This window comes from Cetorhinus maximus, chromosome 3 (genome assembly GCF_964194155.1).
Source record: "Cetorhinus maximus chromosome 3, sCetMax3.hap1.1, whole genome shotgun sequence".
NCBI lineage: Eukaryota > Metazoa > Chordata > Chondrichthyes > Lamniformes > Cetorhinidae > Cetorhinus > Cetorhinus maximus.
In genome coordinates, this window is record NC_135881.1 from 72,494,745 (window position 1) to 72,508,751 (window position 14,007).

Below are 14,007 nucleotides of genomic sequence, written 5' to 3' on the forward strand. Positions count from 1 at the left end.
GGGGTCTTGTTCTAATCAGGAGTTGCCTCTCGCTCTCAGCTGTCGCGCCTTATAAAGCTGCAAAAAAAGGAAGCAGACTGGTTATGTTACTGGAGCGGTAATGCAGCGAAACTTTCCAAGAATAGTGAAGAGGCATGCGTAATTTTCCAATTTAAAAGAAGGGTTAAAGGTGTTAGATCAAAGGAAGAGGCTTATGAAGTTGACAAAATAAGTAGCTAGCCTGAGGATTGGGAGCATTTTAGAATTCAGCAAAGGAGGACCAAGAAACTGGGGAGAATAGAAAATGAATGTAAACCAGCAAGAAACAGAAAAATGGACTGTAAAAGCTCCACAGGTATGTAAAAAGGAAAATGTTAGCAAAGACAAATGTGGGTCATTTACAGGTAGAGACAGGAGAATTTATAATGGGAAATAGCAGAGGAGCTAAATAAGTACTTTATGTATGTGTTAATGGAGGAAGATACAAGAAATCTCCCAGAAATAATATAGATCCAAGGGACTAGTGAGAATGAGGAATTAAAAGAAATTAGTATTAGTAAAATGTAGCATTGGAGCAATTAATGGGTCTGAAAGTTGACAAATTCCTGGGCCCGATAATCTATATCCTAGAGTGTTGAAAGAGGTGGTTATTGAGATAGTGGGTGGATACATTGGTGGTCATCTTTCAAAATTCTATAGATTCTGGAACAGTGTCTGCAGTTAGGAAGATTGCAAATATAACCCCCACTATTTTAGACAGGAGGGAGAGAGAAAACGGGGATCTACAGACCTGTTAGTCTGATGTCAATAGTAGGGAAAATATTGGAATCATTTTTCATTATTCATTCATGGGATGTGGGCTTTTCCTGCTGAGCCAGCATTTATTACCCATCCCTAATTGCCCTTGAGAAGGTGGTGGTGAGCTGCCTTCTTGAACCGCTGCAGTCCATGTGGTGTAGGTACACCCGCAATGCTGTATAAGAGTCAACCACATTGCTGTAGGTCTGGAGTCACATGTAGGCTAGACCAGCTGAATGTCAAACTGGGGGAAGTTGCCAGATCAGAGCCATCAAGAGCCTAAAGAACATCAAGGTACCTTGGATTGACATGATACAGCAGAGCTGTTGAAACATGGCAAGAACCCTTCACAACAAAGCTCACAGACCTATTAACAACATCTGGATTGTGCAGGAAGTCTCGGGTGACTGGAGATGAGGAGTAATCATCAAGCTTCCAAAGAAAGGGAAACTCAGCAACTGTAACAACTGGAGGGGCATAACACTGCTGTCAGTACCTGGCAAGGTCTTCAGCATGGTCCTCCCCAACAGATTGAAAGCAGAAGTAGAAGGTGAGGCAGCTTTCTGGGGTGGCAGATCATGTAATGAACACATCTTTATGCTCAGGAACATGATAGAGCAGAGCCTAGAATATTAGAAGCCACTTGTTATCAACTTCATTGATCTCAAGAAGGCTTTCAATAGCATCAACTGGCAGTCACTCTGGTATATCGCAAGACAGTATCAAATCCCGGAGCGGTACATCGACATCCTCAAAGCCTTATAGTGTGAGTCTAGCTGCTCCATCAAGACCAGCATAGGCACCACAAACTCCTTCAACATCACTACAGGAGTACGACATAGCTGCATTACTCTCTCCGTTCATTTTCCTCTTGATTATTGAATTGGAAGACAATGGCCGGTGCAAATTTAGACATCCCATGGCAACGCCATTGGTTGACAGACCTGAATTTTGCAGACAACATTGCCTTGCTGGCCAAAGAATCGCACATGCACTTGCGGACATGACCTTGAGAGTTTTAATTCTTTCTTCAGAAGTAGGCAACGCTGGCAAGGTAATTGCCCTTGAATTAAGTGGCTTGTTCGGCCATTTCAGAGGGCAGTTAAGAGTCAGTTAGTGGCCTTAAGGTTGGTCTATGCACCAGCTGCAAGAAGGCCAAAACAATGACGACTGGACAGTAACAAGGCCCTCCCATCAGCATTGGGCAGCAGAACATCGAGGATATTGACAATACCTAGGCAGCAACATCTCCAGGGAGGGTGATGTAGACATCAATGTCCACACTAGCATTGGCAAAGCAGCGTCAATCTTCCAGTGACTCCACACAGTCTGGGCACCAAGACCATCAACGCGGCCATGAAGCTGCGACTCTACATAGCCCATATTAGTAGAAACTGCAATCTATGAAAGTGAGACATGGAGGAGAACAGCAAAGGTGGCATGTCTTTCACCAGTGCTGCCTACTTAAGACCTTGGGCATCACATGGAGAGACAGCATCACCAATGAAGAAATGCTTTTGAGGACTGGTCAGAGGAGCCTATGGGACTTCGTAATGGAGAGACGGCAGTAGCTGGCAGGGACACATCCTTTGCCTCCCAAACGTGCGCCCCACCAGAGTGGCAGTACAGTGGACACCATAAGGTGGAAGAAGAAGATGGGACTGGCCAAAGAAGACCTGGCGAAGTACATTTAAGGAAGACTCTGAGAGCGGAACACCGTCAAGGTTGGAGTAAGAGAGATTGCTATGGTCCAGGGCTGGTGGTAGAGTCTTGCTACTCATTATCTCTCGTGGGACTGGAGGAACTAAGTCTAAGTAAGTTCTCCTTAGAAAAGATTGAGAGGAGATTTGAAAGAGGTGTTCAAAATCATGGGTCTAGAAAGAGTAGATGGAGAAAAACTGTTTCCATTGGCAGATGGATTGAAAACCAGAAGACACCAATTTAAGGTGATTGGCAAAAGAATCACCTGAGGAAAAAAAATATGTAGCAAGTGATTGAGGATTTGAAGTGCACTGCCTGAGAGGGTGATGGAGATCAATTGTGGCTTTCAAAAGGGACGTGGATAAGCATCTGAAAAGAAAGAAAATGCAGTCTATGGGGAAAGTTGAATGTGATGAGCTAAGTTGTTCATGTATGGATACAAGGGACCAAATGGTGGTCTCCTGTGCTACAACCATTCTATGAATCTATGATAAGAGGGAATAATTCTGTGAGGAGTTGCAGGGCACTGGTAAATATTAGATATGCTGACTTCTGTCTCAGTGATTGCCAATATATGCTGAAGTTTGCTTTTCATTTATTGTGCATGGGAGAAAAATCCATCTAGAATATCTTACAGATATTTAGAGAACAGATCTTTTGAATTGTACTAGGGGATACAACATGCAACAAAGAAAATAGAAAAGATTATTAGTGAATGAATACAGCCAACATGTACTATACTGCCTTGTATTTATTCCTGGAGCCAAGACTGAAATGTGAAGTCTAATTCCCCTCCTGCCAATAGAGTTTTGTATGTAATAGAGAATGCTTAAGGAATAAAAGCAGAAAATGCGGAATCTGTAAAAGTGTCTTTTCTGTTAGTTTCTTGGGATATGATTACTTCTTTATTTGGCCATATTTCACAACTTGACATCTAGATTAATAGTATTTATAACCTATACCCTCCACTACCCCCACACAGCTTTAATATAAACTGAAAAAAGATCAATAAACATTCATCCTTTTGTTATGGGAGAGGATGAGTTATCCCAGGGTAGTGTCCTAAGGACATCTCCTTCATCAATGACCTTCCTTCCATCATAAGGTCAGAAGTGGGGATGTTCGCTGATGATTGTGCAATGTTCAGTACCATTCGCGATTCCTCAGATACTGAAGCAGTTCATGCAGCTTCCAAACCCATGACCACTACCATCTGGAAAGACAAGGGCAGCAGATAGATGGGAACACTACCACCTGGAAGTTCCTCTCCAAGTCACTCACTGTCCTGACTTGGAAATATATCGCTGTTCCTTCACTATCGCTGGGTCAAAATCCTGGAACTCCCTCCCTAACAGCACTGTGTGTGTACCTACACCATATGGACTGCAGCGGTTCAAGAAGGCAGCTCACCTCCACCTTCTCAAGGGCAACTAAGGATGGGCAGTAAATGCCGGCCAGCCAGTGAAGCCCACATCCCCTGAATGAATGAAAAAAAATGTCCAAATGCAGCAAGACCTGGACAATATCCAGGCTTGGGCTGACAAGTGGCAAGTAACGTTCACGCCACACAAGTGCCAGGCAATGACCATGTCCAACAAGAGAAAATTTAACTATCGCCCCTTGATGCTCAATGGTATTACCATTGCTGAATACCTCACTATCAACATTCTGGGGGTTATCATTGACTAGAAACTGAACTGGACTAGCCATATAAGCACTGTGGCTACAAGAGCAGGGCAGAGGCTAGAATTCCTGCAGCAAGTAATACACCTCCTGACTCCCCAAAGCCTGTCCACCATCTACAAGGTACAAGGCAGAAGTATGATGGAATACTCTCCACTTGCCTGGATGAGTGCAGCTTCAACAACGCTCAAGATGCTTGACACCAGCCAGGACAAAGCAGCCTGCTTGACTGGCACCCCTTCCATGAACATTCACTCCCTCCACCACCAACGAACAGTGGCAGCAGTGTGTACCTACTATAGAGTTGATTTTCCAGGCAACTTTTCTTTGTGGAAACATTGAACTTTATTTACAAGCCAGCAGCAACAGCTGCATGTGTGCATCCAACTCTACAACTAAAGAAGAACTCTCTCTTAGAGGTTCCCTGGCCGTTAACTGATTGGTTTATACAGATCATGTGATCTTGCAACACAGGATTATTCTTAAAGCTACAGTCCTAACATTTATCAAAATTATAATTGCTGCACTCCTTCCCCTTTAAGTTTTCAGTACATTTTGTGTTTCCAAGGATATTTATCTCATGACATTACAATATTTACACAGGTCATGAAATTACAAGTTCAGTCTTTCAGGTGGTTTCCTGATCCGTGTGCAATGTCGCAGCTCCATGACTTCCAAATCTTTGACAGGAACCACATTCTCTGGAACAGCATCAACATCAGGTACCTCATTAGGGCACTTACAGTTCAATGCCTTCCATTCTGACAGAGATATCAGGCATGTCTATCTTTGGTTGAGCAACTTCAGCAGGAACCATAGGTTCAGCAATGGTTACAGGTGGAACATCATTTTGTTGGTGTATCTCCCTTCTCTTTAAATGATCCACATGCTTATGGTTGATCCGGCCTTCCACTTCCACGTGGCACGACAATGGTCCAGGCACAGAGCTTACTTTAGCAGGTAACCACTTCGGTCCTCCGTTGAAATTCTTTTCATATACTGCTTCACCAACAGTAAATTGTCACATATGACTATGCAAATCATGATTCACTTTTTGGTTCCATTGCCTTTTCTCTACCTTCCCCTCCAAATTGGGAAGTATCAGGCTTAGTCTTGTTAGAAGGGTGCCTCATCAGTAATTCTGCAGGTGTTGCTCCTGTTGTACTGAGGGGGTTGTTCTGTAGTGAAATAGGAAACTAGCAAGTCTGGTTTCCAATGATTCACCTGTTAATTGTTTCATTCCTGCCTTAAAAGTTTGTACTGCTCTTTCTGCCAGTCCGTTAGATGACGGATGATACCCTGTAGTCTTCATGTGGTTGATAACATTGATGCTGACAAATTGTTGAAACTGAGCACTTGTAAACGCAGTACCAGTATCTGAGATGAATCCATGGATGGCGAAGCCTTGGCATAGTTTTCTTTAGTATTGCCTGACATTGGTGACTTTACCTCATAAATGTCTAACCACTTGGAATGAGCATCTATAATCAGCAGAAACATGGTTCCAAGGAAAGGACAGACTGTAATCTATGTGCAGTCTCACACAGGGTCTACCAGGCCATTCCCATGTGTGTAATTGGGCTTCCACCAGCAACTTTTGTAGCTGTTGACATTGCACACAGTGTTTTACCACCTTTCCAATATCGCTGTCCATCCCTGGCCACCAAAGATAACTTCGTGCAATCACCTTCATTCATGAGATTCCTGGATGGGCACTGTGCAGCTCTACTAAGAGCAGTTCCCTTCCTTGTGAAGGAACTACCACTCGTGCAGCCCATAAGATATTACCATCTTGACTGCTCATCTCATGCCTTTGGTTGAAAAATGGCTTCCTGGGACCAACCATGTAACACTTGGTCTCTCACTCGAGACAGGACTGGATCACGATTTGTTTAGTTTCTTATCTGCCTGGCACAGACTGGTGAGGAATCCAGGAAATTCATCACTAATATGAGCTCTTGGGGAATTGGGACATGGTCATTGTTCTCTTGCAAAGGAAGGCGACTTAGGACAACGGCATTTGCTATATGAATCTCGGTCTATGTGCAAAGGTGTATTCATATGCTGCCAAAATTAGGGCCCATCTTTGTATTCATGCAGAAGCTATGGGAGGGAAAGCCTTTTCCTCACCAAACAGGACCAAAAGTGGTTTGTGGTCTGATGCTATCATGAAATGTCACCTGTGCATGTATTGGTGAAATTTTTTTACACCAAAAATAATCGACAGACCTTCCTTTCCAATCTGAGAATATCCTTTTTCAGCTATGGAACATATGTGGATACATATGTTTGCTCCAACAACTCATCGACACCAACACCCATCTAGGACCCTCCACCCCTGCCTGTACCTCCGTCCCTATCCCATCTTCCAATCCCAGCCCCGGCCGTGTATTCACTATACCCCCTGACCTTCCCCTCTCCGACGCTGAAAGTTCAGTGCTCAGCAAAGGACTTAGTTTCATACCCTTACGCCCTCATCTCAATGAATTTCGGGCTCGGCACGATGCTGAACTCTTCTTCCGCCGTCTTCGTCTCCGTGCTCACTTCTTTGGGCAGGAGTCCTCTCCCCGTTCGACGGATCCTTTTACCCACCTCCAATATTCTCCCTCCACCTGGACCCCTCCCTCTGGATTCTTACCTTCTCTTGATCTTTTCATTGAGAACTGTCAGCGTGACATTAATTGTCTCAATTTCTCTGCTCCTCTCACCTAATCTGTCTCTCTCTGAACTTCCTGCACTCTGTTCTCTCAGGTCCAACCCCAACATTGTCATCAAACCCACCGAAAAGGGTGGTGCTGTTGTTGTCTGGCGCACTGACCTCTACCATGCGGAGGCTGAGCGTCAACTCACAGACACTTCCTCCTACCTCTCCCTGGACCATGACCCCACCACTGAACATCAAGCCATTATTTCCAGGACTGTCACTGACCTCATCTCATCTCTGGAGATCTTCCTCCCACAGCTTCCAACCTGATAGTCGCCCAACCTCGGACGGCCCGCTTCTACCTCCTACCCAAAATGCACAAACAAAACTGTCCGGCACACCGATCGTGTCAGCCTGTTCCTGCCCCAAGGAACTCATTTCTCGTTATCTTGACTCCCTTCTCTTGCCCCTTGTCCAGTCCCTTTCCACCTACATCCGTGATTCCTCTGACACCTTACATCACATCAACAATTTCCAGTTCCCTGGCTCCAACCGCTTCCTCTTCACCATGGACGTCCAATCCCTCTACACCTCCATCCCCCACCAGGATGGTCTGAGGGCCCTTAGCTTCTTCCTTGAACAGAGGCCTGAACAATCCCCATCTACCACTACTCTCCTCCGTCTGGCTGAACTTGTTCTCATACTGAACAATTTCTCCTTTAACTCCTCTCACTTCCTCCAAATAAAAGGTGTGGCTATGGGTACCCGCATGGGCCCCAGCTATGCCTGTCTCTTTATAGGGTATGTGGAACTTTCCTTGTTCCAGTCCTACCCCGGCCCCCTCCCACAACTCTTTCTCCGGTACATCGATGATTACTTCGGTGCTGCTTCATGCTCTCGTCGGTACCTGGAAAAATTTATTAATTTTGCTTCCAATCTCCACCCCTCCATCATTTTCATATGGTCCATCTCTGACACTTCCCTTCCCTTCCTTGACTTCTCTGTCTCAATTTCTGGTGATAGACTGTCCACCAATATCCATTACAAGCCTACCGACTCCCACAGCTACCTCGACTACAGCTCCTCACACCCCGCTTCCTGTAAGGACTCCATCCCATTCTCTCAGTTCCTTCGCCTCCGTTGCATCTGTTCTGATGATGCTAGCTTCAAAAACAGTTCCTCTGACATGTCTTCCTTCTTCTTTAACCGAGGTTTTCCACCCACGGTGGTTGACAGGGCCCTCAACCATGTCCGGCCCATCTCTCGCGTATCCGCCCTCACGCCTTCTCCTCCCTCCCAGAACCATGATAGGGTCCCCCTTGTCCTCAGTTATCACCCCACCAGCCTCCGCATTCAAAGGATCATCCTCCGCCATTTCCGCCAACTCCAGCTTGATGCCACCACCAAACACATCTTCCCTTTACCCCCCCTGGCGGCATTCCGTAGGGATCGTTCCCTCCGGGACACCCTGGTCCACTCCTCCATCACACCCTACTCCTCAACCCCCACCTATGGCACCTCCCCCTGCCCCTTCACTTCCTCTCTCCTCACCGTCCAAGGGCCCAAACACTCCTTTCAAGTGAAGCAGCATTTCACTTGCATTTCCCTTAACTTAGTCTACTGCATTCGTTGCTCCCAATGCGGTCTCCTCTACATTGGAGAGACCAAACGTAAACTGGGCGACTGCTTTGCAGAACACCTGTGGTCTGTCCGCAAGAAATACCCAAACCTCCCTGTCGCTTGCCATTTTAACACTCCACCCTGCTCTCTTGCCCACATGTCTGTCCTTGGCTTGCTGCATTGTTCCAGTGAAGCCCAACGCAAACTGGAGGAACAGCACCTCATCTTCCGACTAGGCACTTTACAGCCTTCCGGACTGAATATTGAATTCAACAACTTTAGATCTTGAACTCCCTCCTCCATCCCCACCCCCTTTCCATTTCTTCCCCCTCCCTTTTGTTTTTTCCAATAATTTATATAGATTTTTCTTTTCCCACCTATTTCCATTATTTTTAAATCTATACCTTTAATGCCCTGTCAGTCTTTCCACGCCAGCCCCCACTAGAGCTGGACCTTGAGTGTCCTGCCATCCATTCTTAATTAGCACATTCGTTTAGATAATATCACCACCTTCAACACCTCTTTGTTCCTTTGTCTGTGACATCTTTTGATTATCTGCTCCTATCACTTCTTGCTCGTCCCTACAACCACCCCCCCCACCCACCCAACTTCTCTCCCCCCACCTTAAACCAGCTTATGTTTCACCCCTCTCCTAATATTACTCAGTTCTGTTGAAGGGTCATGAGGACTCGAAACATCAACTCTTTTCTTCTCTGCCGATGCTGCCAGACCTGCTGACATTTTCCAGGTAGTTCTGTTTTTGTTGTGGATACATAGCCTATCGACCTCTCTGCACCGTCATCCATCTTGTGATGTAGCACCGCTCCCACTCCATAGGGGGACGCATCTCAGGTTAGCATCAATTCCTTTGCCGGGTCACAATGCACTAACAAATTTGAAGAGCGCAAGAGCTGTTTTACTTTCATGAAGGCTTCTTCTTGGGGTGACTTCCAAACCTAACGCTGGTTATTCTTTTGCAGAGAATGTAGAGGGGCTAGAACCTTTGGTAAATTTGGTAGAAATTGGCCATAATAATTTAATATCCCTAAAAACGATTTAAACTCAGGGATGTTCTTAGGTGCAGGTGTCTCTCTGATTGCTTTAACTTTCTCTTCGAGAGTGTGTAACCCTTGGGCATCTACCCGGTGGCCCAAATAAATGTCTTAATTTGCCTGAAAAGTGCATTTTCCCTTCTTTAGGCGCACTCCTTCTAAAAATTGTTTCAGGACTTCCTCTAGATTAGCCAAGTGTTCCTTTTCTGTGAATCCAGTTATCAGTACATTGTCCAGGTAGACCACAACTTGAGGTAGTCCTTGTAGCAAGCTCTCCATCATCCTCTGAAAAATAACATGGGCCGAGGAAACACTGAAGGGCAGTTGTGTATATTGCTATAACCCTTCGTGGGTATTTATGGTCACAAATTCTCAGGAGGCATCATTCAGCTCCAGTTGCTGAAATGCGTGACTCAAGTCAAGCTTTAGACCATAAGACCATAAGACATAGGAGCAGAAGTAGGCCATTCGGCCCATCGAGTCTGCTCCGCAATTCACTGAGATCATGGCTGATCTGATAATCCTCAACTCCACTTTCCTGCCTTATCCCCATAACCCTTGATTCCCTTACCGATTAAAAATCTGTCTATCTCAGCCTTGAATATACTTAACTACCCAGCTTCTACAGCCCTCTGCGGTATAGAATTCCACAGATTGACTACCCTCTATCTGTTGAACTTGTATGTTAGCATTTTGGGATTCGTGCACAAGTACTCCCAAATCCCTCTGTGCTGCAGCCTTCTGCAGTCTTTCTCCATTTAAATAATATTCAGCTCCTCTATTCCTGCCAAAGTGCATAACCTCACATTTTCCCACATTATATTCCACCTGCCAAGTTTTTGCCCACTCACTTAAACTGTCTATATCCCTCTGTAGGCTCTTTGTGTCATCCTCACCACTTGCCTTCCCACCTATTTTTGTGTCATCCACAAACTTGGCGATAGTACATTCGCTTCCCTCATCCAAGTCAATATATATTGTAAATAATTGACGCCTCAGCACTGATCCCTGTGGCACTCCACTAGTTACAGGTTGCCATCCTGAAAATGCCCTCCTTATCCCAGCTCTCTGTCTTCTATTAGTTAGCCAATCCTCTATCCATGCTAATATACTACCCCCAACACCATGGGCTCTTATCTTATTAAGTATCCTTATGTCCCTTATCGAACCTTTTGGAAATCCAAATATATTACATCTGCTGGTTCCCCTTTATCAGTTCTGCTTGTTATCTTCTCAAAGAATTCTAATAAATTTGTCAGGCATGATTTCCCCTTCATGAAGCCACGCTGACTCTGCTTGATTAGATTATCTATTTCTAAATGTTCTGCTATTACATCCTTTATAAAAGACTCCAACATTTTCCCAGTGATAGATGTTGAGATAACGACTATAGTTACCTGTTTTTTGTCTCCCTTTTTGAATAAGGGTGTTACATTGGCCGTTCTCCAATCCTCTGGGACTTTTCCAGAATCTAAGGATTCTTGGAAGATTACTACCAGTGCATCCACTATCTTTATAGCTACTCCCTTTAATAACCTAGGATGCAACCCATCAGGTCCAGGCGACCTATCGGCCTTTAGCCCCATTAGTTTCCCTAGTACTTTTTCTCTGATGATAGGTTTGTATTTTTTTCCTCCCCCCGCCCCTTTTGCCCTTGATTATTTAGTATTTTTGGAATGCTATTAGTATCTTCTACCATGAAGACTGAAGCAAAGTATTTATTCAACTCCCCTGTCATTTCCTGGTTCTCCATTTCCTGGATCTGCACCTAAAGTGCTGTAACCTGCAAGGCTATGGACCAGGTGCTAGAAGGTGGGATTAAAATGGGCAGCTAGTTTATAAAGCTTTTTTCCTTTTTGGCTGGCACAGACACGATGGGCTGAATGGCCTCTTTCTTTGCTGTAACATTTTTAATGGTTCTTTTGGTTCTAAGGTTCTGGGACATGCCCCGCTTTTGTCTTGGCCTTCAATCTTGATGGGTTGAGGAGTTTCTTGTCAGATCATTCCTTCCATGTTGGCAGGGAAAGCATAGGTCAGAGGTGTCAGAGGACAAAGATACAAAACAGAATAGGGGCTAAGAAGGTGCTAAGTAGGGGCTAACCCCACTTTTGATCTCAGAATTATCAGAGGTGGAGCCATTGAGCTGAATGGTGCCCTGCATGTTATCATGGAAGGAGCATTTGAGACTGCAAAGCTTGGGAAGATAGCTAATTTTCTCTAGTATCCAGTAAAGGATTGTCCTGCTTATGGTGTCAAATGCTTTTGTGGGATCCACAAAAGCAAGGTAGAGTGGTGTTTGCTGAACTTCTCTTGAAGCTGACGTAGGGAGAAGATCACAAAACAAAACAAAAACAGAATTACCTGGAAAAACTCAGCAGGTCTGGCAGCATCGGCGGAGAAGAAAAGAGTTGATGTTTCGAGTCCTCATGACTGGAGAAGATCATGTATACTGTGGACATGCCTGCTTTGAAGCCATATTGTACCTCCAGGCATATTCTGTTGGTTAATCAATGGAGCTTCATTAGAATGACTCTGGCAAAGGCTTTTGCAGTGATACTGAGGAGCAAGATGCCCCGGTAGTTGTTAGCATCCCCTTGATTACCTTTGTTCTTGTATAATGTGATAAAGTTTATATCATGCATATTCTGTGGGACAGAGCCTTCTCTCCAGTAGAGGCGGTGGAAGTCGTGGAGATATGGCAGCAGGGGGGTGCTTTCCATACTTGAGTAGCTCATTTGGTATTCTGTCCTTTCCAGGTGCTATCTTTGCTGCTATGGAGTCACTGGCCTTTTCAACCTCAAATAATGAGGGTAAAACATTAAGCTCACACATAACGGGTGGCTGCAGAAGATCATCAAGCAAAGTGTAACAGGGCTAAGACATCACACTCTATATTTGTATAAAATATATCCTCATGCTAATTTCTAAAACTTTAAAACTGGACAATGACCTTTTGAAATGACTGAAACTATGTCTGGCTGTGACCCTCGAACAATAAGAGCTACTTGGAATTATCACAGGAACTTACACCTCATTAACTGTAAAGAGATGCTAATGACCCCTGTGGGCTGCAGAGACCAAATTCAAAGGGAATAATACCAAGGCCATCTGCATTTTAGAACCCAGGCTGGCCAACCGCAGTCTACTAGTCTACTAAGAGGAAGAGCCCTTTAACCTTCCTTTCAAATTCTTAATGGTTGGAACATTAACAATCTCAGGAACACAGACAAAGGGAAGTATACCCTTTGTCAAAGTCTAAGTGGAGAGGTGGGAGTCATGTGACATGACCCCACCTGGTTGTTGGAACCAGTAATATTGCCTTGTGGAGCTCCAAAGCTCAGTCTGCCTTATTTCCATCTACCAAGCAGCAGCACAGAAAAAGGTCTCTGTCGAGGTTTAAATGCCTGACCCCATCTATACTGTTCCTACTGGAAATTCTGTACACTTGCCTACAAGGCTGATTCATCTCTGCTTGCCGATCTCATTGTGGAATTCACTTCTATTGGAAAAGTGAATTATCCAGCATCAGTTTTCAACCTCATTGAGGGAATACACCATTGAACTTTGATTCTGGACTCTGGACTATACTCTGTGGTCTTTGCCCTGTAAATCTTGTCTTTCTCCATCCCCTCTTTTAATGCATGAGTGAAAAGGAGACAATGTTGCTGCCCTCCTCCTGCATTTGAGTGTGTGTAAATAAACTAATCCTCTGAGTTTACCCTATCACAGGTTTGCTGCAGGGTTACTAATAGAAATTGGATCACACCAAAACCGAGGGGTTGAGAAATCTGCCACCACTTATAAAGGAGAAAATCAAGATCCAAACACCTTCTCTGTTGGTGAGAGGAAATATCAGGGCTGTTTAAATTAACACCCTCCTATTCATAACAAATACAGAGAGATATTTGTATCACATGAGTGTAGCTCAGAGCCGTGCTCTACCCAGCAGGCCATTTGCTTGTTTCTGTCAGTGAATACTTCCCCATCTGCGTATTTCAAAGAAGCAACTTTGTTAATGGTGTGGCCAGGTGCTCTTTTGATACAGCATATGCGGTACAAAGGTTACCATTGTATTCTTTTGCATACAATACTTGAAAATACCATTATTACAGACATATTGTGGCTGGCTGATTTATTTAGCAAAAATGACAATAAAAAAATATTTTGTGAAATTGCCTGTTCTACTATTGTACACATCCACCATTAAGTTGTAGTAATTTAATTTTTTAAACAAAGAGTAACATATAAGGAGGAAAAGAGAGTCAAATAAAAACATTGAGAGGGAGAGAAAATAGCTCTTAAGAAAACTGCCATTAAACTACATATATTATAATACCCCAGATTTAAAAGAAACTGGGCTAAAATTAGTTTGTGCAATATTCTTAGGCCTGGAGATAGAGGGAGACAGCATGAAAATTTGGTGTTGCCTAGTCATTTACCTGGTTATAATGTTGACTGAGTGTCTCCCGTGTTATTGGCTGGCTGAACATTCAGCAACGCGCTGAGCAGCCTGAGGTCGTACCATGTGGT

At 44.3% G+C, this 14,007-nt stretch overlaps 1 long non-coding RNA gene across 1 annotated transcript; it reads left to right on the forward strand.

Moving 5' to 3' along the window:
• Positions 1-9: 9 nt before the first annotated feature.
• On the forward strand, positions 10-13,649 carry LOC144672888 (uncharacterized). Its single transcript, XR_013574199.1, has 2 exons — positions 10-334; positions 12,234-13,649. It is a non-coding gene; the product is annotated as an uncharacterized LOC144672888 (long non-coding RNA).
• The last annotated feature ends 358 nt before the right edge of the window (positions 13,650-14,007 follow it).